Consider the following 27,672-nt stretch of genomic DNA (forward strand, 5'->3'; position numbering starts at 1 on the left):
TACAACAGAAAAAATGAGTTAATGGTGTATGTGTTTTAGATGCCTGTTTTGTGAAGGTGGGGTAGAAAAAGAGGGATTGCTGAAGGAGTAGCGTCTCGCCCTGCCCGTGCGAAAAAATCCAGGTGTTGCATCCTGGTACACGACTGCAGTACGGCTGAAGGTAGTAACTAGAACTGTACTCGCAGAAGAGCCGAAAATGGTAACTCGATTCAACTGTGTATTTAAAGCCAGGATTTGGAACCTGGTCCGTGTTCCCGAATTGTGATAGTTCGTCAGTTTGTCTCGACTGGGGGATTCCGCGGGGCGCGTGGGAGACGTGAAAATGGTTTGGTGTGAAGAAAAAAAGTTTGATTAATCCAAAGTGAAACTTAAAAGAAATATTGACTGTCAGACGGAATTTAGGCTGAACAGGAATGTAGAAAAGTGTATGAACATTTGGATAAAAATAAACAATAGTTAGAGGAATATTTGAGAATTCAACAGAATATCATAGATGAGACGCAAAAATCCCTGATGGAAAAGCTAAAAGCAATGGCTGAACGAAAGGAAGTTATATATGCAGAAAAAGAAAAAGCAAAAGAAGAAATAGAACGCCTTGAGAGAGAATCTGGGAGAAGGGTGGGAATCAGTGTGGAGATTTTTGAAAGAGCATTACCCACCGAAAACTGATTAGAGAAAAGTAACAGCATGTCAGCAGAAGGAAGTGAGGATGTTTTCAGATTTTACAGAAAGGTTTATAGCTTTATGGATAGTATACTCGGGGTTAGCCGATGAAAAGGAAGTGAATGAAGATACTTCCACAGTAATAAAACAAATTTACTTGAGTGTGTTAAACCTGATGTTGCCAAGAATGTACAACTATGCTTTCCTGATATTACGGACAGCGGAGAGAGATTTGATTTAATAACTCGCGAAGCATGCATGCAGAAGTGCGAGCGCTGCAAATGGGAGGTAAAAAGACTCCCAAGGAGGAGAAAAGGGAGCCGCCAGTTTGTCGAAATTATTGTGCGACTTTCATGTTATACCGAGATATAAAACCCCAAAGACAAAACTACTAATAAGCTGGTGTGCAGTTACTAAAAAAAAGGTGTTTTTTGGAGAAATTGGAAGAAAGAGGCTTGAATTCACAATTAAAGAACATGTCAGAAGCTGAAACGAGAGCCGTGCGTGAACTAAAAGTTTTAATCTAGTAAACCCCTCTGTAGCCTTCCTAAATTTATCTCAGGATTGAAATAAAAGTGAAATAATCTTACAGTGTGCAGTAACTGGGGGACACAGGAGCACAGCTGTCCTACTTTTAGACTAAAACAGCATAAAAATGTGATATAAAGTTTTCTAACGGGTAACAGGAGGCTACAGGAGAAGGGGTGCAAGGGTTGTGTTTAAAGCAAATATAAGCTGTCACAGTCTGCTTGGGTAAAGATGTACAGTTTCAACTACTGATGTGGGTGGGGGACACCCCAGACCTATTTTAGGCCCAGACTGCAGCATTTTATAAGGAATTACTGCATGAAATAGCATTTATGTAAACTAACTTAATAGAGTTATGTGATATTGTGATTGTTTTACCTAATGAGGGAATCCATAAGGCCGGGCTACTCCAAGTACTGGATCTTGAAAAAAAAGGAGTATAAAACCAACTACATGATAAAGCCAGGGTGAATGCCTTCTCAGAACGAGCTTGTCTAGTGACGTATTGGTTTAAGGGGGGTAGTGCAGTCTAAAGACAAAATTGCCTTGACCCCTGCAGCAGAAACCGGTTTTGATGTTTTGAGACAAGCTTTCTTGCAGGCACTGGCCCTGGACTGGATTCCCTCAGACGGATCATCTGTATGTAATCTGTATGTAAGTGAAAGAAATGGGTTGTGAGCTGCTGTGCTGGTGCAGGAGCATGGAGATAGGCATCGTCTGGTGGGTTATTATTATTCAGGACCCCTTGATGCGGTGGCCAAGGGGCCGTGTTTATGTGTTGTGCAGGCTACCTGCCTGGCTGTATAAACTGTGAATAATCTGGTGTAGAACTAGCAGACCGAATGAAAATATTTAATTGAAACTTGTAAATATGCTAAATGGAAACTTGTAGCAATTTATATAGACTGTATATATACATTTGGTGGATGCCACAATTTTGGATGGCAGTGAAGGAATAGGGATTTCCCCAACATGGCAGGGACTCCAGTTAAGAATGCTGGGTTTGTCTCTGAACTGTTAGAAGCTTTGCAGCTGCTTATTGAAGTAGCTGTGGTAAAGTGTAAATCACATAATAAAGAAATGTTTCCAGTAACTCGAGGGAACAACTTTGCAGATGCAGCTGTCAGGTGAGCAGTCCTGGTAGAGCAGGAGTCTGAGACCCCTGTGAGACCTCTGTTGGTGAAAAGGGGACAGCTACAGGATATTCAGGCTGAGGCCTCTAAAGCAGAGAAAAGGACATGGTTAGAAAAGAGTGTGGTGCTTCATGATGATTGGGTGTGGTGCTGCCAGCACACTGGACGCCCTGCATGCCTTCACAGCCTAATGCCCTTTGTAACTCGACAAATGCACTCTGTCGGACACCTGGGTGTGAGAAATGGTGTGCTGGTTACCCAAACCTGGGTGGGGACCGTGTTTGAAGCAGTAGCCACTTATGTGGTATCTCAATGTGATGCTTATCAAAGGAACTCAGCTACAGTTCAGGTGCGGGTGCTACAGCTCAAAAGGCCTGCTCCTGAGGAACCTTTCATGCACTGGCAAATTGACAATTGTCAAGAGAAACCTGGGCTCTTATAATCTGTTTTCCCAGTGGGTTGCTGCCACTGCCTCTGTGTCTACCAAACACTTGATAACAGAGATAAGCCCTCGGTGGGCACTGCCCTACCGCTTGTATTATGATCAAGGGACAGGCTGTGGCTGGATTATTCGGGGTGAGATGGACTGAGATCACCCTCAGTCTGCTGGAACAGTGGAATGAAGGAACAGAACTCTAAAAGATCGACTAGACATCAGACTGAAGGAGCGCCATGGGATGCGGGCTGGATCAAACAGAACTGTGTAATAGAGCCTGTTTGATATCATCACAGGCCAATCAACGAAACTTCCTGGAGGGACGAATTTGGCTAATGGATTGTTGAATTTGCTAATTCTCTATTGTAGTATTGTAGGTTTTTTTGTAGGTTGTTAATTGAAGTGGTGCACGGGGCTGGTGAACAGGTGCTGGACACTTGGAGACCTCCAGTAGAGGGAAGACACGACCTGATACCTGGCGAGTGGGTGTGGTGAGGAAGATATACCCTGCCTGATGTTGCAACCCTGCTGGGAAGGACCATATCAAGTGCAACTGACTACCGACTCTGCCATCTGAGTGACAGGATGAGATCGCTGGATCTACGCATTGCGCCGACACCGAACCACTGCACCAGAGACTGAGTGAACATTAATTATTATATTGTCACTGTTTCTGTGTTTGTTGAGCTTCCTGAGGGGGGGCGACAGTGTACCTGTTAAGTGTAAGGAGCTTTACTTTGATAAAATGGGGATATGGAATCAATACTTTATCAGTCAGCCACAAATAATAATCAGAGCTCATGTTGGGATTGTATTGCTATAAAAGATGCTCATGGGAGTAATCCCCTTTGATAGAGGTGATTATTTAGGTTTATTGGCATGGGTAAATAGCCCTGCTTTTAGTCTGAGTGTAACTCAGATGTATTAGAATGGAAATAACTGTATGCTCCTCGCTATAATCACAGTTTTAGGCCATTCTCTATTAGGGTGATAGACAGCTGTTTAGGTGACCCAGCTGTTGACCAATCTTGTAAAAAAAAAACCCTAAGAAAAATGCTGGGCTCCAGCCCACAGGGATTTACCTGTGCTGTAAGAACTAATGCATGAATAAGGAGACTGGATTCTGGTGAAAGACAGGAAAAAGAGGTGGTGTTCGCTCAGGTGGAGGGGGCCGTACCAAGGCTGCTGACCACTGCGACTGCTGTGAAAGTCACGGAAAGGGTTCCCTGGATTCATGCTTCCCACTGTAAACGAACTGAGCAAAGTGCACAAGCACAGATGGGGATCACATGCTTGGGACTGATGTGCCCAGCCTTTTTCCTTTTTATGTGGAAGCCTGTCACCACCCAGAAAGAGGAAGAATCTAAACGCGAAGCCTCTTTGTATACAAACTGGCTGAATGAAACTGATAATGAGGGGGATAGGAGTAATTTGTGGTATAAATTTATAAATCATACAGTAAAGTTAAAGAAATGTAATGCATCTTGTTATGTATGTGCTTTAATGCCTCATTCTACAGCCTCACCCATTTCTCTCCTGGTTAAAATCACGGTTTGGGCCAGGGGGAATGTTTTTCTTTAAGTTACTAACACCGATTATAGGGGCTGTGATACTTGTCTTCCTGTTTTTGTGTTGCTGTACGAAATATATTATTCCAATGCTTTGAAATATGGTAATGAATATGTTTGTGCATCAGTATGTTCTGATAAGAACGCAAGAATCCGAAGTATGGGAGCCTCCTGGGAGTCCATATGAAGAATCTAACTTTTAATCATTTTCAAGAATAAAAAGGAGGGAATTGAAGTGGAAATCTAATAAGTAAATTGATTCTTAAAAATGTAGAGAGCTTTGAAAAAAATATATTGGTGCTTTTAGATAATATATTTCAAGGATGTAACTGCTGTGCTACAGTACGTGCAGAATTTTAGAAAACAGTTTGTCAACAAAGTACACTGTTTAGGTTAGTTTAGAAGACAATGTACCAAAACAATATATGCTGTCTGGGTCATTAGAATTAGCTGAAAGTAACTGATAAGCTTTGAATAACAAATCTAGTTTTTCTTCTCTCGCTCTATGATGTAATCTGTTTTCTCTTAGAGAAAGGGGAAGTTTTAGAAGGGACCACGTGCTGAACTTTTTTACAGCGCAACGTCTTATAAAAACCCTATACTGCTTGTAACAAATTGAGTCTTTGGTTGCACTTTGCGAAGTGGTAGCAGGGCTCCCAATATTGCAATATTGAAATAAAGACCTTACTCAGGTGAGAACTCTCTCTTGTGGCTTCCTTGATAGTTATATTTCCATGACATGTCTCAGTGGCTTTCAAAATTAAATTATGCATGCAAACCTGTGAACTAGAAAGATAACTAAGATACCCATCCATTTATAATGGTGGCGAAGTGGTTAGCATTGCTATCTTGCAGTACTGGGGTCCTAGGTTCAATTCCTGCCATCCTGTGTGTGGGGGTTTTACATGTTCTCTCTGGGTTACATGGTTTTTCTCCATATGTGTGATATGACTCCCTCTCGCACTCCGAAACATACTGGTAAGTTAATTGGTTTATGGGAAAACTGGCCCTGGTGTGTGTGTGTTTGTGTCTGTCTGTCCTGTGATGGACTGGCGCTATGTCCAGGGTCCGTTGCTTACTGGGATAAGCTCCAAATCCTCTGTACTGGATAAAGAGATTAGAAATGGATGGAAGTAAAGGCACTGTGTGGATGGAACTATACACAGTGTTAGAAACCCACGATGAAATGGCAGCATCTCACTGAGAATAAAATATTTAATAGTGCTGGCTTAAGGAAACAGCCTTTCCACCTCTCTTGCACATCAGTATCCATACCTAGTTATTTAAACAAATTGCCTCTAATTATAAACATCTTAATATGCTGGCTCTGTGGATCCGCATCAGCTATGTTTGCCCACTCCTTCAATTCATGTGCATCCAACACACAGTTCAATGCCAGCAACTACACATAATCTAAAATACAATCCTTATTTCAGTATCTATGTAAACATATAGTCTGTTAACTTCATCATCTTCATCAAAAGTATGCCTAACCCCATTAGGAAGTGTTCTTGTTATAAGTGTATTCCTCAGCTTTCCCCAAATTATCTTCTTCTTGCCAACATCTCTAGTCTTTTATCCTGCAATAACTCAGCCAACACTTAAATCTCCAAAAGCTGCTTGTGTTAATTTCTTTAAATCACAAATATCATGTGTAAATACTGGCCATGTAATACTCTGCATTGTGGAATAATAGTTTATTTTAAAGGGAACTAGAGAAATCAAGAAAGGCTTTTTTTCTAGAATTAATAAATGCACATCCTGTTCACTGGGGAAATTAAATCCACACTGAGCAATCTTCAATATGTTCAGAATATGACAGCAAGAATCCTATCAGGGATGCATTACACCTGTTTTCAAGTCCTTGCACTGGTTACCTATCAGATTTCGAGTCAACTTCAAAATCCTTATCCTCCTTATATACTGTCCTACAACTGTTATTATTGATCACCGAATTATTGTACTTGACATGACTTCATTCAGCCTTTCCTGAACGTCTATGACAGGCAGAGAGAGTGCTGTTTCTGGTGCGATCTTTTGCAGCTGACATTTCACTGTTTTAAACGAACAAGAAATTAGATTGCTCATAAATCAGTTATTCTATATAAACACAGCGTAATTGCCCTCCGAAAATCCTCTTTTTCTTGTTCGTTTTAGAGACCTTGATCGAAACTGATTTTAGATGTCAGAAAGGATTTATTTTCTCTGTATTTCCTACATTGCTTTGTCGAGATTTTAACTTTATATCTAACTTTATATCTAGGCTCAGATTTCAACTATAAATCGTACAGTAATTAATAGCAGTAAATACTGATGTTTTGCGCCCTCTTACCACAAAAATATATGTTTTGTAGTTGGGATTAACTTTATATCGTATGCGTAGCTACTCCGATTCGGACACCGAACAGTTAAAGATGGCGGCAAATCAGACACCCAGAGAGGGGGGGGGGTGGGGGGCGTCTTCTCGCCTCCATAACTAAAATGCCAAATAGGAGTGGCTTAAGCGACATACACAGTCGTGTAACTGACAGTTTGAGGTAGCCTATCGTGTAAATTTCGTTTTGTTGCTGATAGGTTAAGCTTTCGAAACTCTGCCCCAAAGTCATGTGACTGATTTTTCGCCCTGTTTCGTTGGTTAAACGCAATGATCACAAGCACCACCATGGTAACTGGGATGTGTAGTTTTTAATTCCGTTTGAATTATAACTGTACGTACTGTCTTCATATTTGGCCAGGGCTTTAAAGAGAAGGCGCGCCAAAAAAATTCGGTGCCGTCGTCTCCGCTTTAAAGGTACCCCCGTGCTGGAAGAATTTGACCTCGGAACGTTTGCCCAGCGTAGTTATAGTGGACATAAAAACAAGAGTTCGCTGGCATTATATCCTAGAAGACACAGACCGGCACCAGACCGGTAAATGCTTGATGAACTAGGGATTGGACAGTTTCCAAGTGCTTGTACAATCGATGGAAATGTTCAAATAAATGTGCAAAAGAAATAAACAAAATAATCATTTATTTCTTTATCATATTGGCTAGCTAATGTCCTCTCTTTGCTAGTTAGTGGCTGTGTTTCTGCGTTGGGTAGCAACGGGTGACTGTTCTCAGGCGGAAGATGTAAACAGCTTAATTTTCGTCTTAAATAATTTTTAAAAATTAAAATTCATTCTATACAGCAATCACATATTTGGGTACCGTTTCATAAAACTTTCATGCTTAAAATGTTTAGGGAGAAATGGAAGACTGGTGTGTATTTTTTCTTTAAACTATCAAGACCAGCCATACACAGTACAGTTTATGTACATACAGTAATGTTTATGTTCCTAAATTAATATCGTTTATGACCTTCAGATGCGTTATGCTCCTCTTCTTTTTATGCTCAGCTACTAAAATTTCCCTTTAGTGGTAAAATTCCATATAAATATTCAAAACTAAGCAGATTGAAATGTGCACAGTAAAGACATTAGATGATTAAATCTTTTCACTACCAACCAATGCACCACGAGTGCCCCTGTCGGTCATTTTGGCCAGCCAATCACTTACCGCGGTGCCCTACGGTGCCCTGCGGGTTGGTTACTGTACCACGGGTTTTTACCGCTCATTTTGAATGGCTGCATCTGTAGGTTGTCTCTCGCAGTGTTCAGGAATTGCATTCCGAAACTGAGTCAGATCAAAAGTTGTAAGAAAAGCACCTATGGTGTCGGTTCGAACAGCTTTATTGATTCGATGTTAAAGGCCGGAAATGGGGCACAAGACACGCGACCGCAAAAAGCGTCGCCATCTGCTTCCAGCTGCAAAATGCCGTTTGCGGACGCTGAAGCATTTGAACTTGAACTTTATTGCCATATGTAACCGGTACTGGTACAATGGAATTCTTACTTACAGAAGGTCTCTCGATTGTAAAACAAGTGTAAAAAACAAGACAAAGTGCAAACAGTGCATCAAGACAATGTACAAACAAACAATAGACAATGTGCAAGTAAACATGTAGACATTTCTTTCCAAGGCAGCGGGTACAAGCGATCTTGCGTTTTAAAACCACCAGGAAAAGCAGAAAGGCACTTTTCCTTGCTTGCGCCGGCACACAACGACGTGAGGAGAACACCGTAGTCGGCAGGATTCGAACCTGCGCGAGGAGACCCCAATGGATTTCTAGTCCATCGCCTTAACCACTCGGCCACGACTACAGCGAGCGCTGCCGTTGCTGCGTTCTTGCTACAATCTCACATGGATCGCGAGGCACCGGCGGAAATCTTTTTCAAAGTCATTCTCCATTAAAAAAAAAACCTTTCCAAAATACAAGCCTTGCAGACAGACACGCCTCAGAGGACTTAAGGGTGGCTTCATGTGGGAATGATAAAGTCTCCCTGTCCGGACAGGAAAATGGCACTTTGTTAGACACAAAGAAACAATCAACAACAGACAAATGTCCACAAGCATTTAAGAAGCCGCACCATGTTCTTGCTACAATCTCACATGGATCGCGAGACGCCGGCGGAAATCTTTTTCAAAGTCGTTCTCCGTTAAAAAAAAAAACCTTTCCAAAATACAAGCCTTGCAGACAGACACGCCTCAGAGGACTTAAGGGTGGCTTCATGTGGGAATGATAAAGTCTCCCTGTCCGGACAGGAAAATGGCACTTTGTTAGACACAAAGAAACAATCAACAACAGACAAATGTCCACAAGCATTTAAGAAGCCGCACCATGTTCTTGCTACAATCTCACATGGATCGCGAGACGCCGGCGGAAATCTTTTTCAAAGTCGTTCTCCGTTAAAAAAAAAAACCTTTCCAAAATACAAACCTTGCAGACAGACACGCCTCCGAGGAATTAAGGGTTGCTTCATGTGGGAATGATAAAGTCTCCCCGTCCGGACAGGAAAATGGCACTTTGTTAGACACAAAAAAACAATCAACAACAGACAAATGTCCACAAGCATTTTAGAAGCCGCACTTGAAATAGCTCTTACATTCGTGTTAGACGCAGGAATCGCCTTTTTATTGACGCTCTTACGAACGCCATGGAAAGCAAAACAAAGCAAAGCAGAGCAGAACAAAACGAACAAAATAAAACCCTCACGTCCTGCACTTGAATATAATGCCGTTACGTGCCGAAGCGGTATTGGACGTCATCCTAGCACTGCAACCCGGGGCGTACGGTATATGGGAACGAGCACACGTCACGAATTGTCTCTAATAACTCCCTGCACTGTAAGGCGCCTTGAAGCGTGCACCCTCAACATTCATCTTTGCGCATCTGTGAAAGGTAAACTCTTGAGCAAACTCTGAACCAGACACTCAAACTCCAGCTAGCATTAGGGGTAGCATTCCCACGCTACTTGAACACTTTGTTTACGCTCAGTGCTGGATTTTGGGAACTTTAGGACGAGTGGGACTTTTCTCCTATCTGTCAATTCGTTTTGTTTTGGAGACTCTTGGCTGTCTGTGTTGTATAGTGCAGCGTGAAGAAAACGTTTTCGAAAACTGTGCCGGCTCAAAAGTTGTAAGAAATCCTCTCCAGCTCTTTTAAGTCTCTTCAGTTTTGTCATTTAAAGTGAAACTAGATGTATAACTGGAGCCTCACTTATGCAAATGGTGAGGCTCCAGTTCGACATCTAGTTTCACTTTATATGACAGAAGTACGTCAGACTGCGCCGGACTGGGGGATCACTTCCGGTTATTTTTACCATCTTAAATATTTGAAATCCTCCCCTATGCAATTGTGACACTTCATCTTGGCTCCACCTAGGACACTCTTCAATCTTCCATCACTTCTCTCTTCTCCCGCAACACTCTCGTCTGTCGGCAGTATGTGGCGTCTTTGCATTACCACCAATCTCACCACAGCAAGAAAGCAACGTGTTCTGGTAAGAGAGGAGGAGACTGAGAGGTATGTCTTAACACCGATACTACAGTGCTTAAGTACTGCTCACGTACATGTTTCTTGGTTCATATTATGCATTTCATACGGTCAAATTACTTTTGAGCAACTAATAAGAAGCGCGAAACGGTATGCGTTTTAGTTTCGTTTTGTGCTATGACCCGTGGATTGATTAGAGATATCAAGTACATACAAGTCATTTTTTAAATGTTGTAGTTCGTCTTGAAAAAATGTTACGAGTACATCATCTATCAACAATTACACAGGTTCTGTTTCCATATTGCGGATTTTGGTTACGTAATATTATTTTCTAGATTTCACGTTGTGAATATATGATTTGGGCAAACAGAGCCGCAAAGAAGTACATTATGGGTTGTTGTTGTTTTTTTTGCAGTTTTATCTAGAACAAGCGATGCTTAAACCTTTGTCTGATTCTTGTGAAACTATCCACACGACAGTTACAGTACCTAGGAGTTGACTTCAGTGATGTCACTGATGGGATGTTTCTAAAAATCCATCCTCTGTAAAACGTCTTCTCTAGTTGTCCTGCATATGTATTCGCTAATGAAGCTGTGTGTTCTGAGCCTGGATCTCTACATTTCTGTATGAACCAGCTTAGAGGGCTAAAGACAGCTTGTGTTTAAATTGAGTGTAAGGCAATTTATGCTTCTAAAGTCATGGTCAGCATTTATTATTGTACTGTGCTGTAAACTTGTTCTGTGCCTAGTCACATTATTTTATAGCGTTTTTATAGTGTTATCAAATCCGGTGGCGCTGTGTGTTAGTTTCCTGACTCCCATGTCACATGGTCTGTGATTGAAACCTGTGAAACCGGTTTAATTCGTCACAGCCAGCACTCCGGCAGAGAGGGGGTTGTGCTCGTAAAGTAGAAGCAGGCGAGAATTCCAGCGAAAGACACCTCCCCCCCACCCTCATACGATTCGCATTGTAATTACACATTCTAATTGTATTACACATTGTACACATGCTTAAAAGAGAAGAGAGAAAACGCAAGCCTTCTTCAGGTGTGAGGGTCTTCTGCTCAGAATGAAACGCTAAAATGTAATGTAGGCTCTGAATGGGTTCAATTATGATTTGGGCTTGATTAAGGTCGCTGCCTTTCATCTAAAACCCTACTTGAATCCTTCGAAACTAAAAATTAGTGTTAGTGAGTTCTAAATAAAGAGGTATCCAGGTAACAGTGAAATGGGCAGACAGTCTGGGGAGATCGCCCGTTTTCAATGTAAATAGTTCCCTGGTTCCGCACCCCTTGGTGTTTCTCTCGCTCTCTCTCGGGTCACCTGATCATTAGCTCGAAAGATTTCAGTGCTTTGTGTATATTCTAATGGTAGTGGGGGCAGGGTGTGTGGGAACAGGTTTGGTTGAAATTGCATTGGAGATCTATGTTCTTCACACCTGAAACATTTTCTCTGAAAGCATTTTCTTCGCAGTTTAACCGATCTTGTTACAGCATGTTACAGTTTACTATTATTAACCATATTAATTTTAAGTGCTTAATGCCATTTTTTGACCAGGCACAAATATTCTTAAGTCCATATCTTCGCAAGGGAATCAGTGCGAATTGCAATACTAATTAAATTAAAACTACTAACTACTAACTAATACTAATTAAAACAAACCAGAAACGTGTTGTTCTGTGTAATGACATTACAAGTGGAAAGATTGCAGATTTTAATCGTCTTTAATTTTGTTACGTTATACATTTTAGAAATGTTTCATCCATACAAAGACCACAAAACTATTTTCGATTGTATTTCTGAATAGTATGTTACACTTAGTTCACTGTTTTAAATACATCTAATTAAGAAAGTTAGGTGTTAGCATAAACTATTAGCAATCAATAATATTAAATTTAGCACTGTAATAAGCTGTTGCACTTTCCCCCGCATCTTGTAAAAATATAATTTCATTGTTCAAATATACATTAAGTCTGACTATCATATAATAAGTTAAATACAAAACTAAAGAAAAAATAGGGTTAAATATAATTCAAAATATTTTGCTAACAATGTTAACTGTTTATGAATAATAAAATGTATTAACTAAGGAGTAGGATGGCACAGTTGTTAGTATGTTTTTTGTTTTGTTTCTTTTTCATAAATACAACAGTAGTACCTGATGTCTCAGTGGCTTTCAAAATTAAATTATGCATGCAAACCTGTGAACTAGAAAGATAACTAAGATATCCATCCATTTATAATGGTGGCGAAGTGGTTAGCATTGCTATCTTGCAGCACTGGGGTCCTAGGTTCAATTCCTGCCATCCTGTGTGTGTGGGGTTTTTACATGTTCTCTCTGGGTTAGATGGTTTTTCTCCATATGTGTGATATGACTCCCTCTCGCACTCCAAAACATACTGGTAAGTTAATTGGTTTATGGGAAAACTGGCCCTGGTGTGTGTGTGTTTGTGTCTGTCTGTCCTGTGATGGACTGGCGCTATGTCCAGGGTGTATTCTGCCTTGTGTCCGTTGCTTACTGGGATAGGCTCCAAATCCTCTGTACTGGATAAAGAGATTAGAAATGGATGGAAGTAAAGGCACTGTGTGGATGGAACTATACACAGTGTTAGAAACCCACGATGAAATGGCAGCATCTCACTGAGAATAAAATATTTTATAGTGCTGGCTTAAGGAAACAGCCTTTCCACCTCTCTTGCACATCAGTATCCATACCTAGTTATTTAAACAAATTGCCTCTAATTATAAACATCTTAATATGCTGGCTCTGTGGATCCGCATCAGCTATGTTTGCCCACTCCTTCAATTCATGTGCATCCAACACACAGTTCAATGCCAGCAACTACACATAATCTAAAATACAATCCTTATTTCAGTATCTATGTAAACATATAGTCTGTTAACTTCATCATCTTCATTAAAAGTATGCCTAACCCCATTAGGAAGTGTTCTTGTTATAAGTGTATTCCTCAGCTTTCCCCAAATTATCTTCTTCTTGCCAACATCTCTAGTCTTTTATCCTGCAATAACTCAGCCAACACTTAAATCTCCAAAAGCTGCTTGTGTTAATTTCTTTAAATCACAAATATCATGTGTAAATACTGGCCATGTAATACTCTGCATTGTGGAATAATAGTTTATTTTAAAGGGAACTAGAGAAATCAAGAAAGGCTTTTTTTCTAGAATTAATAAATGCACATCCTGTTCACTGGGGAAATTAAATCCACACTGAGCAATCTTCAATATGTTCAGAATATGACAGCAAGAATCCTATCAGGGATGCATTACACCTGTTTTCAAGTCCTTGCACTGGTTACCTATCAGATTTCGAGTCAACTTCAAAATCCTTATCCTCCTAATACAGATGCAGCCATTCAAAGTGCGCATTACAGACACGTACCGCAGGTGGCGTCGCTCAGTGTGACGCAAGATGACGCGTGGCACCGCAGTACGTGATTGGTTGACCAACAGGGGCACTCGTGGTCCGTTGGTCTGTCGTAGAAAGACTTACAGTACAGTAAACGTCTTTGCTGTGCCCGTTGTAGATATTGAATTTTACCACTGAAGGGAAATCTTAGTAGCTGAGCATAAAAAGAATAGGAGCATACTGTAACGCGTGTGAAGGCCATAAATGATATTAATTTTGGAACATAAACATACAGTATATAGCTGGTCTTGGTACTTTAAAGAAAAAAATACACACCAGTATTCCATTTCTCCCTAACGATTTTAAGCATCGAAGTATTTAACTAGCATGTGAAATAGCGTGTGAAAAAGTGGTAGTTTTAAGCTTTTCTGCTAATATAATATGGAATCGCGTATCTAAAGAATTTAATAACGGTATTCGTATGCTGCGACAGGGCTGTGTAGGGCTGTTTCGCCTGCCTGTTCATGTGTGCTGTCTTGTAGCCGACTGGTCTAGGTGCGTGACTACCAGCTGGCAGGTTGTGTGTTCGAATCCAGCTGGTGCTAGACTCTTCTTTTAACAAACATTTCTTCGAAAAAATAGAATAGCGATATTATGGACAATCAATTGACTTTTATATTTCAAAATATCGCAACATGATCGATATTTGCGATATTTTGAACATATCTTCCCTTCTGACAGTGGCTCCTGCTTCTATTGTGTGTGTGTGTGCAACAGAGTAAATTTTTATAGAGAAATGGAGGCTGGACAGTATGCGTTACAATATAAACATTTATATTGATTTAAATCGTGTTCTGATTTAAATCGCAAACGCGTGTTTAATTATATGTGTTTTTTAATCATAATCAGGCTAATGCAACATAAATTGATACAGTATCTTTGTCTTCTAAGTATCTTAATAAACTTTCAGCATAGCTTTCTACCCGTCAAGATTTATATTTCTTGGGATTTGGGGATCAAATGTGGAAGGATTAGATTATAATCGTTTTTATTTGTCAAATACGTGATTGTATTTCTGAATGTTATGTGACACCTACAGCAGTTCACTGCTTTAAATACATCGAATTAAGAAAGTTATGTGTAGCACTTTAGAACTTTTTTCTGAACCAGGGAAAATCTGATCATGTTTCTCTATAACAATAATAAAAAACTTTATTTTACATATCGCCTTTAAAAGTGGCATCTCAAAGCAATACAGTAGATCGAAAAACAGTTAAAAGGGACCAAATTAAATACCAGACAATCGCAAACGCGTTTTCAATAAAATTATTTTATTCATTCAGCAGTTTGTGAGAGGGACATCCAGCAGGGAGAGACACACACACCGGTTTTCATTGACAAAATTGTTTTTTTTCAATTCCTCTTGTCTAACAGGAATGTTTTGTTTGTGGACAGACTGTTAGACAAGAGGAAAAGACCGCCTCCTCCTACGAAGCATTAATCGCGTATCTAAGGAAAATTGCAGTATACCTTTGTTCATGCACATCATTATACAGTACAGTATCTCAATTTGTATTTCGATTAAAAAAAATCGTTTGCCCAGCCACTACTGTTGTTATTGTTTTTATCCTGTAAAGCGTTTCCTTTTTCTGCGTTTTCCATTTCCTTTTTCTGATCACTCGCTTTCTGGATACACATCTCACCTGTCCTGTTCTTTGTTTTCCTGGTTTGCTGATTATGCCTGCTGCGGTCCACTCCTACCCTCACACCTAAAGAATACTATTTTAAATTTCTTGGCGCAGTTCATTAACCCTTGTATGTGCTGTCCGCGCCGAAAATGCAATTAAAAAAAAGTCAAAAAACGCGCTCAAAATACAATTTATAGCTTAATAAGATACACTCCACAGGCAAATTTAATTGTGTGTTAGTTTCCTGACTCCCATTATTTAAACTGCGACACTGATCATTCATCTCTAAATAAACTTTATTTTATATAGCGTTTTATGCGAATAGGTAATTAGATTGCTCATAAACCTAATCGCTTTTTCTACATAAACACAGCGTGATTGCTCTCTGAAAATGCTTTTCCTTTATTTTTAAAGTAGGCTCAGATTTCAACTATAGATCGTATTATTATAAACTTTCTTGGAAAAATGTATTTTATGTAAACCATGTTTGCTATTAATTCATTTAGGGCTAAAATACGTTCATTGTCTTCCAATCGAGTCGAGTTGACATTGGAAGCCTGCCACACCCGGACTGTTAAACCAACGCATTAGCACGTCAAAGCCCGTATTGGTATTGAGCCAGTATTGTCTTTAGTATTCCCCCCCTCTCCCCTCAATTCAATTCAATTCAAGGTGTTATATTTGCATGACAGATGGGTACAAGCAGTGTTGGGTATGTATATTGTAATGCTTTCGGCAGACAGGCACTGTGTAAGAGCCGGCGCACCAGAGGAGCGCACTGAGGGAGCGTCTGCATTTATAACTTAGTTTTTAAAATTAGTCAAGCAATATGAAGCATCTCCTTTTACGTTTAAGTCCCTTAAATACATTGAGCCAGCCACTACTGTTGTTATTGTAGTGGTTTGTCATCACTTAAGATTGCTTTTGATACCATCCTTACACAAAGCAGAAGGGAGATCTTAGTGCCTAAGCATAAAAAGAATAGGAGCATACTGCAACGCGTGTGAAGTCCATAAACGATATTAATTTTGGAACTTAAACATACAGTATATGGCTGGTCTCGGTACTTTAAAGAAAACATACACACCAGTATTCCATTTCTCCCTAAACATTTTAAGCATCGAAGTCTTTAACTAACGCGATACCGGAGTCAACAAGCATACTTTTAGAATTTGATTAAAAGGGAATATAATATGGAATCGCATATCTCAAGAAATTAATAACGATATAATTATGTTCATGTTGCAAAAGAACTGCAACGGACATAAAAACTCCCTTGCCTTTAACAGAGCGTTCCATAATTTCTAACTACGAAAATGCCAGGTGAAAGGATTTGTAAACATATTTTGTTAAAGCGAGTCAGTTTTTTCCGCAACACATAAAAGACATTTTTCCAAGAAAGTTTAGCCTTTGTCACTAATGAAACCACTAAATAAAGACATAAATCTAGAAATCTTAAGATTTGTTTTATTTAATGTTGGTAGCAGGATGAACTGTCAGAGTGTATATTTTGTCGCAGAGTTGCTGCAAGATGTTAACAGTGAAAAAGGTATTTAGAAATGAGTTATTTCAAGATGAAAATTTTCAGAATAATTGCAAATCTAGCAGGATAGAGAAAGCACAGAAAACTGGCAGTTAGATTGATCAGACTAGTATGAAAAGTCATTTAGCAAAGGGAATGAGAAGAGTGACAAACTAGTATACTTTAGATCTTTTTAAATCTGATCATGTTTCCCTATAACAATAATAAAAAACTTTATTTGATATATCACCATTAAAGGTGGCATCTCAAAGCAATACAGTAGATGTAAAAACAGATAAAAGGACCACAGATTACAAAGTAAATGCATATAAGAAAGACAAGCAGTTAGAGGTGCTACCAAAATTAGAAAATGAAGCAGATACAGACACTAAGTCTTCTGAAAAGAAAGGTTCTGAGGTTAGATTTAAACTGGCCCTGGTGTGTGTGTGTTTGTGTCTGTCTGTCCTGTGATGGACTGGCGCTATGTCCAGGGTGTATTCTGCCTTGTGTCCGTCGCTTACTGGGATAGGCTCCAAATCCTCTGTACTGTATAAAGAGATTAGAAATGGATGGAAGTAAAGGCACTGTGTGGATGGAACTATACACAGTGTTAGAAACCCACTATGAAATGGCAGCATCTCACTGAGAATAAAACATTTTATAGGGCTGGCTTAAGGAAACAGCCTTTCCACCTCTCTTGCACATCAGTATCCATACCTAGTTATTTAAACAAATTGCCTCTAATTATAAACATCTTAATATGCTGGCTCTGTGGATCCGCATCAGCTATGTTTGCCCATTCCTTCAATTCATGTGCATCCAACACACAGTTCAAAGCTAGCAACTACACAAAATCTAAAATATGAGCTCTACTTGCCACTTACAATACCAATAGTACCAGCTAACTTTAGTAGTGACATTTTCATGGATCTTTTTAACAATAAAATTTACAACATCAGACTTCAGACACAATTAAACAGGGCTCAAAAAAGTCTGGTACAAACATTTTCAGCATGGAATAAACCTTTACTTTAATGGTATAAACCTTAAATGGATTCATATTCTCAATAAGATTTGGTGCTCAGTAACATGACTTAGAAAATGACAGAAGACATACGTATCATGCTTATCCTTCTATTTTTCATAATTGTAAACTCCTTAAGGCAGTTACATTTTCTCTGTTCTGACCTGGAGTTACAGAGAAATTTAAATTCTAATAAGAGATTTGTAATGAGGAAAGTCATACCAATCACTCATACCAGGATTTGCAATCACAATACAAATACTTTCTTTCTGTATGTGTTTATTTTGCAGTTTGAGTCTATGGCATTCCTTTGGGGGTCTATACTCCAAGGCATGACTTTTTTATGGGAACATGACATTTTTTTAAAGTCTTTTAATGCAAGCTTCATATAAACCCTTAGCAGTGGTTACTGTCTGGAGCAGGTACTTGAATGGCACAGATTCATTGAAATGATTCAATTTCTTTTGAAAATATTTGGGATAATACATATTCCAGAAATCACAGCCGTTGAATTATCCAGAAATTAATTTCTCTCAGGGTGTATTTAACCCCTCATGGATGGCATTGTATGAAATGAGTTTGAAGTTACCCATTTGCCTCTATTATGAGATGCTGTGGACACTATTTTATACATTTTAGGAGTGTCCATAGGAAGGTATGTTCTAGAAAGAGTGAACTTCTGTTTTGCCATTATTTTTAATAGGGGCGTTACATGTTTACACTTGGTGCTCCTACTAGAGGAGAGGATATGATTAATCTAGGCTTATCACAGAAACTGAAACACATCTGGTTGGTGAGTCTACTGTGGGTAAAATGTTACTGGTACCGCATGTTGTAAAGCTCGGTATTTTCTCTCTTGGCCTGACTTTTTTTAATGTCTGAGTGTTAGAATCCATGTTGTTGCTGGTAAGGGAATGGTAGGTGCTGTGATTGACACAGTCAAAGCCTTGTACAGAGATACCATTGTAGCTGTTTGACAGTATTTTAGATGCCCTTAGTTAAAAGCATGGGAGGAAGTACTGCCAAGGGAAGGGGGGGGAGCAAGGATTTTTTCTTTGATTTTGTGAGGTTATTTTTTGTTATATTGTGTTTCAGAAAGCAAGAAAATAAGATTTACTGTATGATAAAAAGAGAAAGAGCTGGAGTAGATCCTCAGATCAGTTTGCTACCAGCAATCAAACAAAAAAATGGAAAGAATTGTCTCCTCCTGATTGGAACCTTTCTTACTGTCTTATTATAATTTATCAGGCTATCTTTTAATTTCCACTGAGAGAAGGAAGTCACTTGTCATGCAGCTATTTTATTCTTCATTGCACAATATGCTCTAAGTTAGCAAATGAAACATGAAATAAATCAAGAATACGATTAACATGAATGTATAAACATCCAAACTATACTTTATCACATTTAATTATTGGGTTAGCTTTTTATTGAGCCAAAATGTTATAAATGTGTGAACGTCTGTAAAATGGAAATATTTATATTTTTCTCTTTTCTGTTACCTGCCTGACAGCATTTTGTATCCCATTCAGTATATTACTGGAAAATATTAGACCCAACCTAAAGAATTCATGGGGGTAGTGGGACACAGTACTGCAAAGAGTCTCCTAAAGGGACAGAGCTATTAGTACTTATGTGTTTGAGTCTGGAGAATATAGTAAACTCTAAACATTAAGGGAATGCATGGAATCGAAAAATATAAATTGCATAGTACACAAGACTTAACTGGTTTTATTCTAGGAAAGCAGACAAGACTGAGTCATGGGACTCAGAGGATCCAAGGCTAGACTGAGTATAATAGGCTTCGGGCTTCTATTGTGACATCTACTCTAAATTACAAAAATGTTAAAAGTAAACAAAATAAAGTAACTAGAATGTGGTCTGAAATCACCCCTTTAGACACCCCTTTTACTTCACTGGAGTCAGATATGAAAGGCAATAGTCTCCCGTTCTGTCTGCTGTGTGTTGCAGCAGAGGGACTCCCTGCAGCTGAAAGGGGCAGAGTAACTTGCATGCCCTCTAGTACAGTTTACACATGCACGACTTTAAAAGCTAGCAAGACAGGTTTCGATTCACATTAGCTGGCGAGCCTTGTTAAAAAACGAATGATAATGTAACATGCCACTGTTCATGAACAAAGTTATACTGAGATTTCCTAAGATACGTGATTAAAAAATAAATAAATAAAAATTTGAATCTCCTGCGGAACACATTCCATAAGAATCAGCGGTTTTACAGTATATATCGCCTTTAAAGGTGGCTTCTCAAAACGCTTTACGGGATAAAAACAACCAGAACAGCAGCAACAACAATATTGTATTTCGTTGCATTTTGAAAACCAAGTAATAACTTAACTATACAGTACGTGCAAACGTTTCGTATGTTGCTGTCGTGAATGCCTGCGTACCCATAAGTATTTTATTTGCCTTGAGTCTGTCTACAGTATCTCTGTCCCACTACCCCCCTCTCTCCCTCAATTCAATTCAATTCAAGGTGTTTTATTTGCATGACAGATGGGTACAATTCTTGTTGGGAATGTATACTTTGATATTTACACCCGGCGCGGCACCGAGGGAGCGTCTGCATTTATAACTTGGTTTTTAAAATTAGTCAAGCAATATGAAGCATCTCCTTTAACTTTTAAGTCCCTTAAATACATTGAGCACAGCTTTCTCACCATCCTTACACAAAGCAGAAACTGTCCGATGACTCACAGTACAAGTGGAAAGATTACAGATTTTAATCGTCTTTAATTTTGTCTTTAATTTTGCCTGTGGAGTGTATCTTATTAAGCTATAAATTGTATTTTGAGCGCGTTTTTTGACTTTTTTTTAATTGCATTTTCGGCGCAGACAGCACATACAAGGGTTAATGAACTGCGCCAAGAAATTTAAAATAGTATTCTTTAGGTGTGAGGGTAGGAGTGGACCGCAGCAGGCATAATCAGCAAACCAGGAAAACAAAGAACAGGACAGGTGAGATGTGTATCCAGAAAGCGAGTGATCAGAAAAAGGAAATGGAAAACGCAGAAAAAGGAAACGCTTTACAGGATAAAAACAATAACAACAGTAGTGGCTGGGCAAACGATTTTTTTTAATCGAAATACAAATTGAGATACTGTACTGTATAATGATGTGCATGAACAAAGGTATACTGCAATTTTCCTTAGATACGCGATTAATGCTTCGTAGGAGGAGGCGGTCTTTTCCTCTTGTCTAACAGTCTGTCCACAAACAAAACATTCCTGTTAGACAAGAGGAATTGAAAAAAAACAATTTTGTCAATGAAAACCGGTGTGTGTCTCTCCCTGCTGGATGTCCCTCTCACAAACTGCTGAATGAATAAAATAATTTTATTGAAAACGCGTTTGCGATTGTCTGGTATTTAATTTGGTCCCTTTTAACTGTTTTTCGATCTACTGTATTGCTTTGAGATGCCACTTTTAAAGGCGATATGTAAAATAAAGTTTTTTATTATTGTTATAGAGAAACATGATCAGATTTTCCCTGGTTCAGAAAAAAGTTCTAAAGTGCTACACATAACTTTCTTAATTCGATGTATTTAAAGCAGTGAACTACTGTAGGTGTCACATAACATTCAGAAATACAATCACGTATTTGACAAATAAAAACGATTATAATCTAATCCTTCCACATTTGATCCCAAAATCCCAAGAAATATAAATCTTGATGGGTAGAAAGCTATGCTGAAAGTTTATTAAGATACTTAGAAGACAAAGATACTGTATCAATTTATGTTGCATTAGCCTGATTATGATTAAAAAACACATATAATTAAACACGCGTTTGCGATTTAAATCAGAACACGATTTAAATCAATATAAATGTTTATATTGTAACGCATACTGTCCAGCCTCCATTTCTCTATAAAAATTTACTCTGTTGCACACACACACACAATAGAAGCAGGAACCACTGTCAGAAGGGAAGATATGTTCAAAATATCGCAAATATCGATCATGTTGCGATATTTTGAAATATAAAAGTCAATTGATTGTCCATAATATCGCTATTCTATTTTTTCGAAGAAATGTTTGTTAAAAGAAAAGTCTAGCACCAGCTGGATTCGAACACACAACCTGCCAGCTGGTAGTCACGCACCTAGACCAGTCGGCTACAAGATAGCACGCATGAACAGGTAGGCGAAACAGCCCTACACAGCCCTGTCGCAGCACACGAATACCGTTATTAAATTCTTTAGATACGCGATTCCATATTATATTAGCAGAAAAGCTTAAAACTACCACTTTTTCACACGCTATTTCACATGCTAGTTAAATACTTCGATGCTTAAAATCGTTAGGGAGAAATGGAATACTGGTGTGTATTTTTCCTTTAAAGTGCCGATTCCTGGAATCTGACTGGCTGACACCCCTCTGAAGTGGTTCCATAAAATCTGGTATACGGAAAAGAAAGCGTTGATAAATACAAGTGTCTTTTAATCCACTCTTTGCTGTGCTCTTGAGGATCCTTGTGATATTTTAAGCTCTAGTTGAATGATAGGTGTCGCATTTTAAATCATTTTCGTAGTTAGAAATTATGAAACGCCCTGTTAAAAGCAAGGAAGTTTTTATGCCCGTTGAAGTAAAACAAAATGCCTGACAAAGTATGGCTTGGACAGATTCCAAGTGCTTGTACAAATGTGCTAAAGAAATTATACTTTGAGTATACAGCTTGTCCAAAGTCATCCATTATTAATACTATTAGTAATATCTTCAGTAAAGGCTTTGATGCATAAATATTTCTGATAAAGGTAGGTTGTGTACTTTTGTCCAACTGAGCAATCTTGCTTTCATAAAATATACCAACATTTTAATGACTGATGATTAACATGCTGTAATACACAGTTCAAAATTAAAGGCTCAAATGCTGTACATGAGAGGTTAAGCTCCCCCTGGCGGTTTTACAAGGCGACGCCGGATAGTTAACCACGTGACACCACGTTAACTTCGTCATACTGCGTGATACTGCGAAACGCCCACCGGGGTATGCCGCGAAATACCTCACTCATTTTGAATGGCTGCATCTGTATACTGTCCTATAACTGTTATTATTGATCACCGAATTATTGTACTTGACATGACTTCATTCAGCCTTTCCTGAACGTCTATGACAGGCAGAGAGAGTGCTGTTTCTGGTGCGATCTTTTGCAGCTGACATTTCACTGTTTTAAACGAACAAGAAATTAGATTGCTCATAAATCAGTTATTCTATATAAACACAGCGTAATTGCCCTCCGAAAATCCTCTTTTTCTTGTTCGTTTTAGAGACCTTGATCAAAACTGATTTTAGATGTCAGAAAGGATTTATTTTCTCTGTATTTCCTACATTGCTTTGTCGAGATTTTAACTTTATATCTAACTTTATATCTAGGCTCAGATTTCAACTATAAATCGTACAGTAATTAATAGCAGTAAATACTGATGTTTTGCGCCCTCTTACCACAAAAATATGTTTTGTAGTTGGGATTAACTTTATTTCGTACGCGTAGCTACTCCGATTCGGACACCGAACAGTTAAAGATGGCGGCAAATCAGACACCCAGAGGGGGGGCGTCTTCTCGCCTCCATAACTAAAATGCCAAATAGGAGTGGCTTAAGCGACATACACAGTCGTGTAACTGACAGTTTGAGGTAGCCTATCGTGTAAATTTCGCTTTGTTGCTGATAGGTTAAGCTTTCGAAACTCTGCCCCAAAGTCATGTGACTGATTTTTCGCCCTGTTTCGTTGGTTAAACGCAATGATCACATGCACCACCATGGTAACTGGGATGTGTAGTTTTTAATTCCGTTTGAATTATAACTGTACGTACTGTCTTCATATTTGGCCAGGGCTTTAAAGAGAAGGCGCGCCAAAAAATTTCGGTGCCGTCGTCTCCGCTTTAAAGGTACCCCCGTGCTGGAAGAATTTGACCTCGGAACGTTTGCCCAGCGTAGTTATAGTGGACATAAAAACAAGAGTTCGCTGGCATTATATCCTAGAAGACACAGACCGGCACCAGACCGGTAAATGCTTGATGAACTAGGGATTGGACAGTTTCCAAGTGCTTGTACAATCGATGGAAATGTTCAAATAAATGTGCAAAAGAAATAAACAAAATAATCATTTATTTCTTTATCATATTGGCTAGCTAATGTCCTCTCTTTGCTAGTTAGTGGCTGTGTTTCTGCGTTGGGTAGCAACGGGTGACTGTTCTCAGGCGGAAGATGTAAACAGCTTAATTTTCGTGTTAAATAATTTTTAAAAATTAAAATTCATTCTATACAGCAATCACATATTTGGGTACCGTTTCATAAAACTTTCATGCTTAAAATGTTTAGGGAGAAATGGAAGACTGGTGTGAATTTTTTCTTTAAACTATCAAGACCAGCCATACACAGTACAGTTTATGTACATACAGTAATGTTTATGTTCCTAAATTAATATCGTTTATGACCTTCAGATGCGTTATGCTCCTCTTCTTTTTATGCTCAGCTACTAAAATTTCCCTTTAGTGGTAAAATTCCATATAAATATTCAAAACTAAGCGGATTGAAATGTGCACAGTAAAGATATTAGATGATTAAATCTTTTCACTACTAACCAATGCACCACGAGTGCCCCTGTCGGTCATTTTGGCCAACCAATCACTTACCGCGGTGCCCTACGGTGCCCTGCGGGTTGGTTACTGTACCACGGGTTTTTACCGCTCATTTTGAATGGCTGCATCTGTAGGTTGTCTCTCGCAGTGTTCAGGAATTGCATTCCGAAACTGAGTCAGATCGAAAGTTGTAAGAAAAGCACCTATGGTGTCGGTTCTAACAGCTTTATTGATTCGATGTTAAAGGCCGGAAATGGGGCACAAGACACGCGACCGCAAAAAGCGTCGCCATCTGCTTCAAGCTGCAAAATGCAGTTTGCGGACGCTGAAGCATTTGAACTTGAACTTTATTGCCATATGTAACCGGTACTGGTACAATGGAATTCTTACTTACAGAAGGTCTCTCGATTGTAAAACAAGTGTAAAAAACAAGACAAAAACAAGACAAAGTGCAAACAGTGCATCAAGACAATATACAAACAAACAATAGACAATGTGCAAGTAAACATGTAGACATTTCTTTCCAAGGCAGCGGGTACAAGCGATCTCGCGTTTTAAAACCACCAGGAAAAGCAGAAAGGCACTTGCTTGCGCCAACACACGACGACGTGAGGAGGACACCGTAGTCGGCAGGATTCGAACCTGCGCAGGGAGACCCCAATGGATTTTAAGTTCATCGCCTTAACCACTCGGCCACGACTACAGCAAGCGCTGTGGTTGCTGCGTTCTTGCTACAATCTCACATGGATCGCGAGGCGCCGGCGGAAACCTTTTTCAAAGTCGTTCTCCATTAAAAAAAAAACCTTTCCAAAATACAAGACTTGCAGACAGACACGCCTCAGAGGACTTAAGGGTGGCTTCATGTGGGAATGATAAAGTCTCCCCGTCCGGACAGGAAAATGGCACTTTGTTTGACACAAAGAAACAATCAACAACAGACAAATGTCCACAAGCATTTAAGAAGCCGCACCATGTTCTTGCTACAATCTCACACGGATCGCGAGACGCCGGCGGAAATCTTTTTCAAAGTCGTTCTCCGTTAAAAAAAAAAAACCTTTCCAAAATACAAACCTTGCAGACAGACACGCCTCAGAGGACTTAAGGGTTGCTTCATGTGGGAATGATAAAGCCTCCCCGTCCGGACAGGAAAATGGCACTTTGTTAGACACAAAAAAACAATCAACAACAGACAAATGTCTACAAGCATTTTAGAAGCCGCACTTGAAATAGCTCTTATATTCGTGTTAGACGCTGGAATCGCCTTTTTATTGACGCTCTTACGAACGCCATGGAAAGCAAAACAAAGCAAAGCAGAGCAGAACAAAACGAACAAAATAAAACCCTCACGTCCTGCACTTGAATATAATGCCGTTACGTGCCGAAGTGGTATTGGACGTCATCCTAGCACTGCAACCCGGGGCGTACGGTATATGGGAACGAGCACACGTCACGAATCGTCTCTAATCACTCCCTGCACTGTAAGGTGCCTTGAAGCGTGCACCCTCAACATTCATCTTTGCGCATCTGTGAAAGGTAAACTCTTGAGCAAACTCTGAACCAGACGCTCAAACTCCAGCTAGGATTAGGGGTTGCATTCCCACGCTACTTGAACACTTTGTTTACGCTCAGTGCTGGATTTTGGGAACTTTAGGACGAGTGGGACTTTTCTCCTATCTGTCAATTCGTTTTGTTTTGGAGACTCTTGGCTGTCTGTGTTGTATAGTGCAGCGTGAAGAAAACGTTTTCGAAAACTGTGCCGGCTCAAAAGTTGTAAGAAATCCTCTCCAGCTCTTTTAAGTCTCTTCAGTTTTGTCATTTAAAGTGAAACTAGATGTATAACTGGAGCCTCACTTATGCAAATGGTGAGGCTCCAGTTCGACATCTAGTTTCACTTTATATGACAGAAGTACGTCAGACTGCGCCGGACTGGGGGATCATTTCCGGTTATTTTTACCATCTTAAACATTTGAAATCCTCCCCTAGGCAATTGTGACACTTCATCTTGGCTCCACCTAGGACACTCTTCAATCTTCCATCACTTCTCTCTTCTCCCGCAACACTCTCGTCTGTCGGCAGTATGTGGCGTCTTTGCATTACCACCAATCTCACCACAGCAAGAAAGCAACGGGTTTTGGCAAGAGAGGAGGAGACTGCCTGGCCCGAACGGGGATCGAACCCGCGACCTTGGCGTTATTAGCACCATGCTCTAACCAACTGAGCTAACAGGCCTCATGCCTGCTGTCCTCTCTGTGCTGCAAAAAATGGAATTCAGGGAAGTTTCTTTTGTCCTTCTTTGAATAGAAAGCCCTGCGATTCAGTGTACGGGCTTTCTCGTGCTGTTTAATGGTTCTTGTAACCCAAATCCTACACTGGCCTGAAGTGCCCCCCCATTTCATAGCATTTTTCAGCTGATTTCAAATGTACCTAAAGGAGAAGCATTATTGAAGACCATCAATTACCAAGAGCTTTTGTCAAAGGTTTTGGTGGTCACTTTTAATGAGCACAGAGAGCTATGACCTCGGATTTACATCTCATCCAAAAGACGTCGCCTTTTTACCACACAGCGTCTCCGTCACTATACTGGGGCATTGGGACCCGCACAGACCTCAGGGTGAGCGTCCCACCGCTGGCTCCATTAACACCGCTTCCAGCTGTAAGCTTTGCTTTTCCCTGTAGGTCACCCTCATGCGGTTACTGACCTGGCTCACAGCTTCTAAGCTTCAGTGGGTTTTCAGTTGCGAGTTGAAAGGGGATGCAAGTGATGGAGCCGCTAACTGCAAAAGCCACTGCATTGGCCGGGAATCGAACCCGGGCCTCCCACGTGGCAGGCGAGAATTCTACCACTGAACCACCAATGCACACTGTAAGGGTCTACCAAAAAGACGCTTTTTTACCACTCTGTGCTGGATGTTGGGTCCCAAGGGAACTTCTGGACGAGTGAGAATTTTCTGCTATCAAAATTTGGTTTCGGAGACTTTTGGCAGCCTACAGATGCAGCCATTCAAAATCCGCAGGCGATACCGCATTATTTTGCGGTACGCTGTACGCAGTCTACCGCAAGCTACCGGTAAATACCGCGAGTTACCGTAAATTCTCCTATAATACGACAAGCAAAATAATAGTATCCGGAATTTCCGCAAGGTGGAGCTAATAAAGCTCAACCTCTCATGTTTGAGCTGTGGCCATCAAAGTCTTTAACGAAGATATTACTAATAGTATTAATAATGAATGACCTTGGACAAGCTATAAGTGTAAACTCAAAGTATTGCCCTGGTCAACATTTTTTTTT

General features: G+C 39.8%; 4 non-coding genes across 4 annotated transcripts; all 4 read right to left on the reverse strand.

Moving 5' to 3' along the window:
• Positions 1 to 8,428: 8,428 nt before the first annotated feature.
• On the reverse strand, positions 8,429 to 8,510 carry trnas-aga (transfer RNA serine (anticodon AGA)). The gene has a single exon. It is a non-coding gene; the product is annotated as a tRNA-Ser (tRNA).
• A 16,494-nt stretch (positions 8,511 to 25,004) lies between these two features.
• trnal-uaa (transfer RNA leucine (anticodon UAA)) lies at positions 25,005 to 25,086 on the reverse strand. Its single transcript has one exon. It is a non-coding gene; the product is annotated as a tRNA-Leu (tRNA).
• Positions 25,087 to 26,538: 1,452 nt separating this feature from the next.
• Positions 26,539 to 26,612, reverse strand: trnai-aau (transfer RNA isoleucine (anticodon AAU)). Its single transcript has one exon. It is a non-coding gene; the product is annotated as a tRNA-Ile (tRNA).
• A 558-nt stretch (positions 26,613 to 27,170) lies between these two features.
• On the reverse strand, positions 27,171 to 27,241 carry trnag-gcc (transfer RNA glycine (anticodon GCC)). Its single transcript has one exon. It is a non-coding gene; the product is annotated as a tRNA-Gly (tRNA).
• Between the last annotated feature and the right edge of the window lie 431 nt (positions 27,242 to 27,672).

This window comes from Atractosteus spatula, assembly GCF_055471065.1.
Source record: "Atractosteus spatula isolate fAtrSpa1 chromosome 16 unlocalized genomic scaffold, fAtrSpa1.hap1 SUPER_16_unloc_2, whole genome shotgun sequence".
NCBI lineage: Eukaryota > Metazoa > Chordata > Actinopteri > Semionotiformes > Lepisosteidae > Atractosteus > Atractosteus spatula.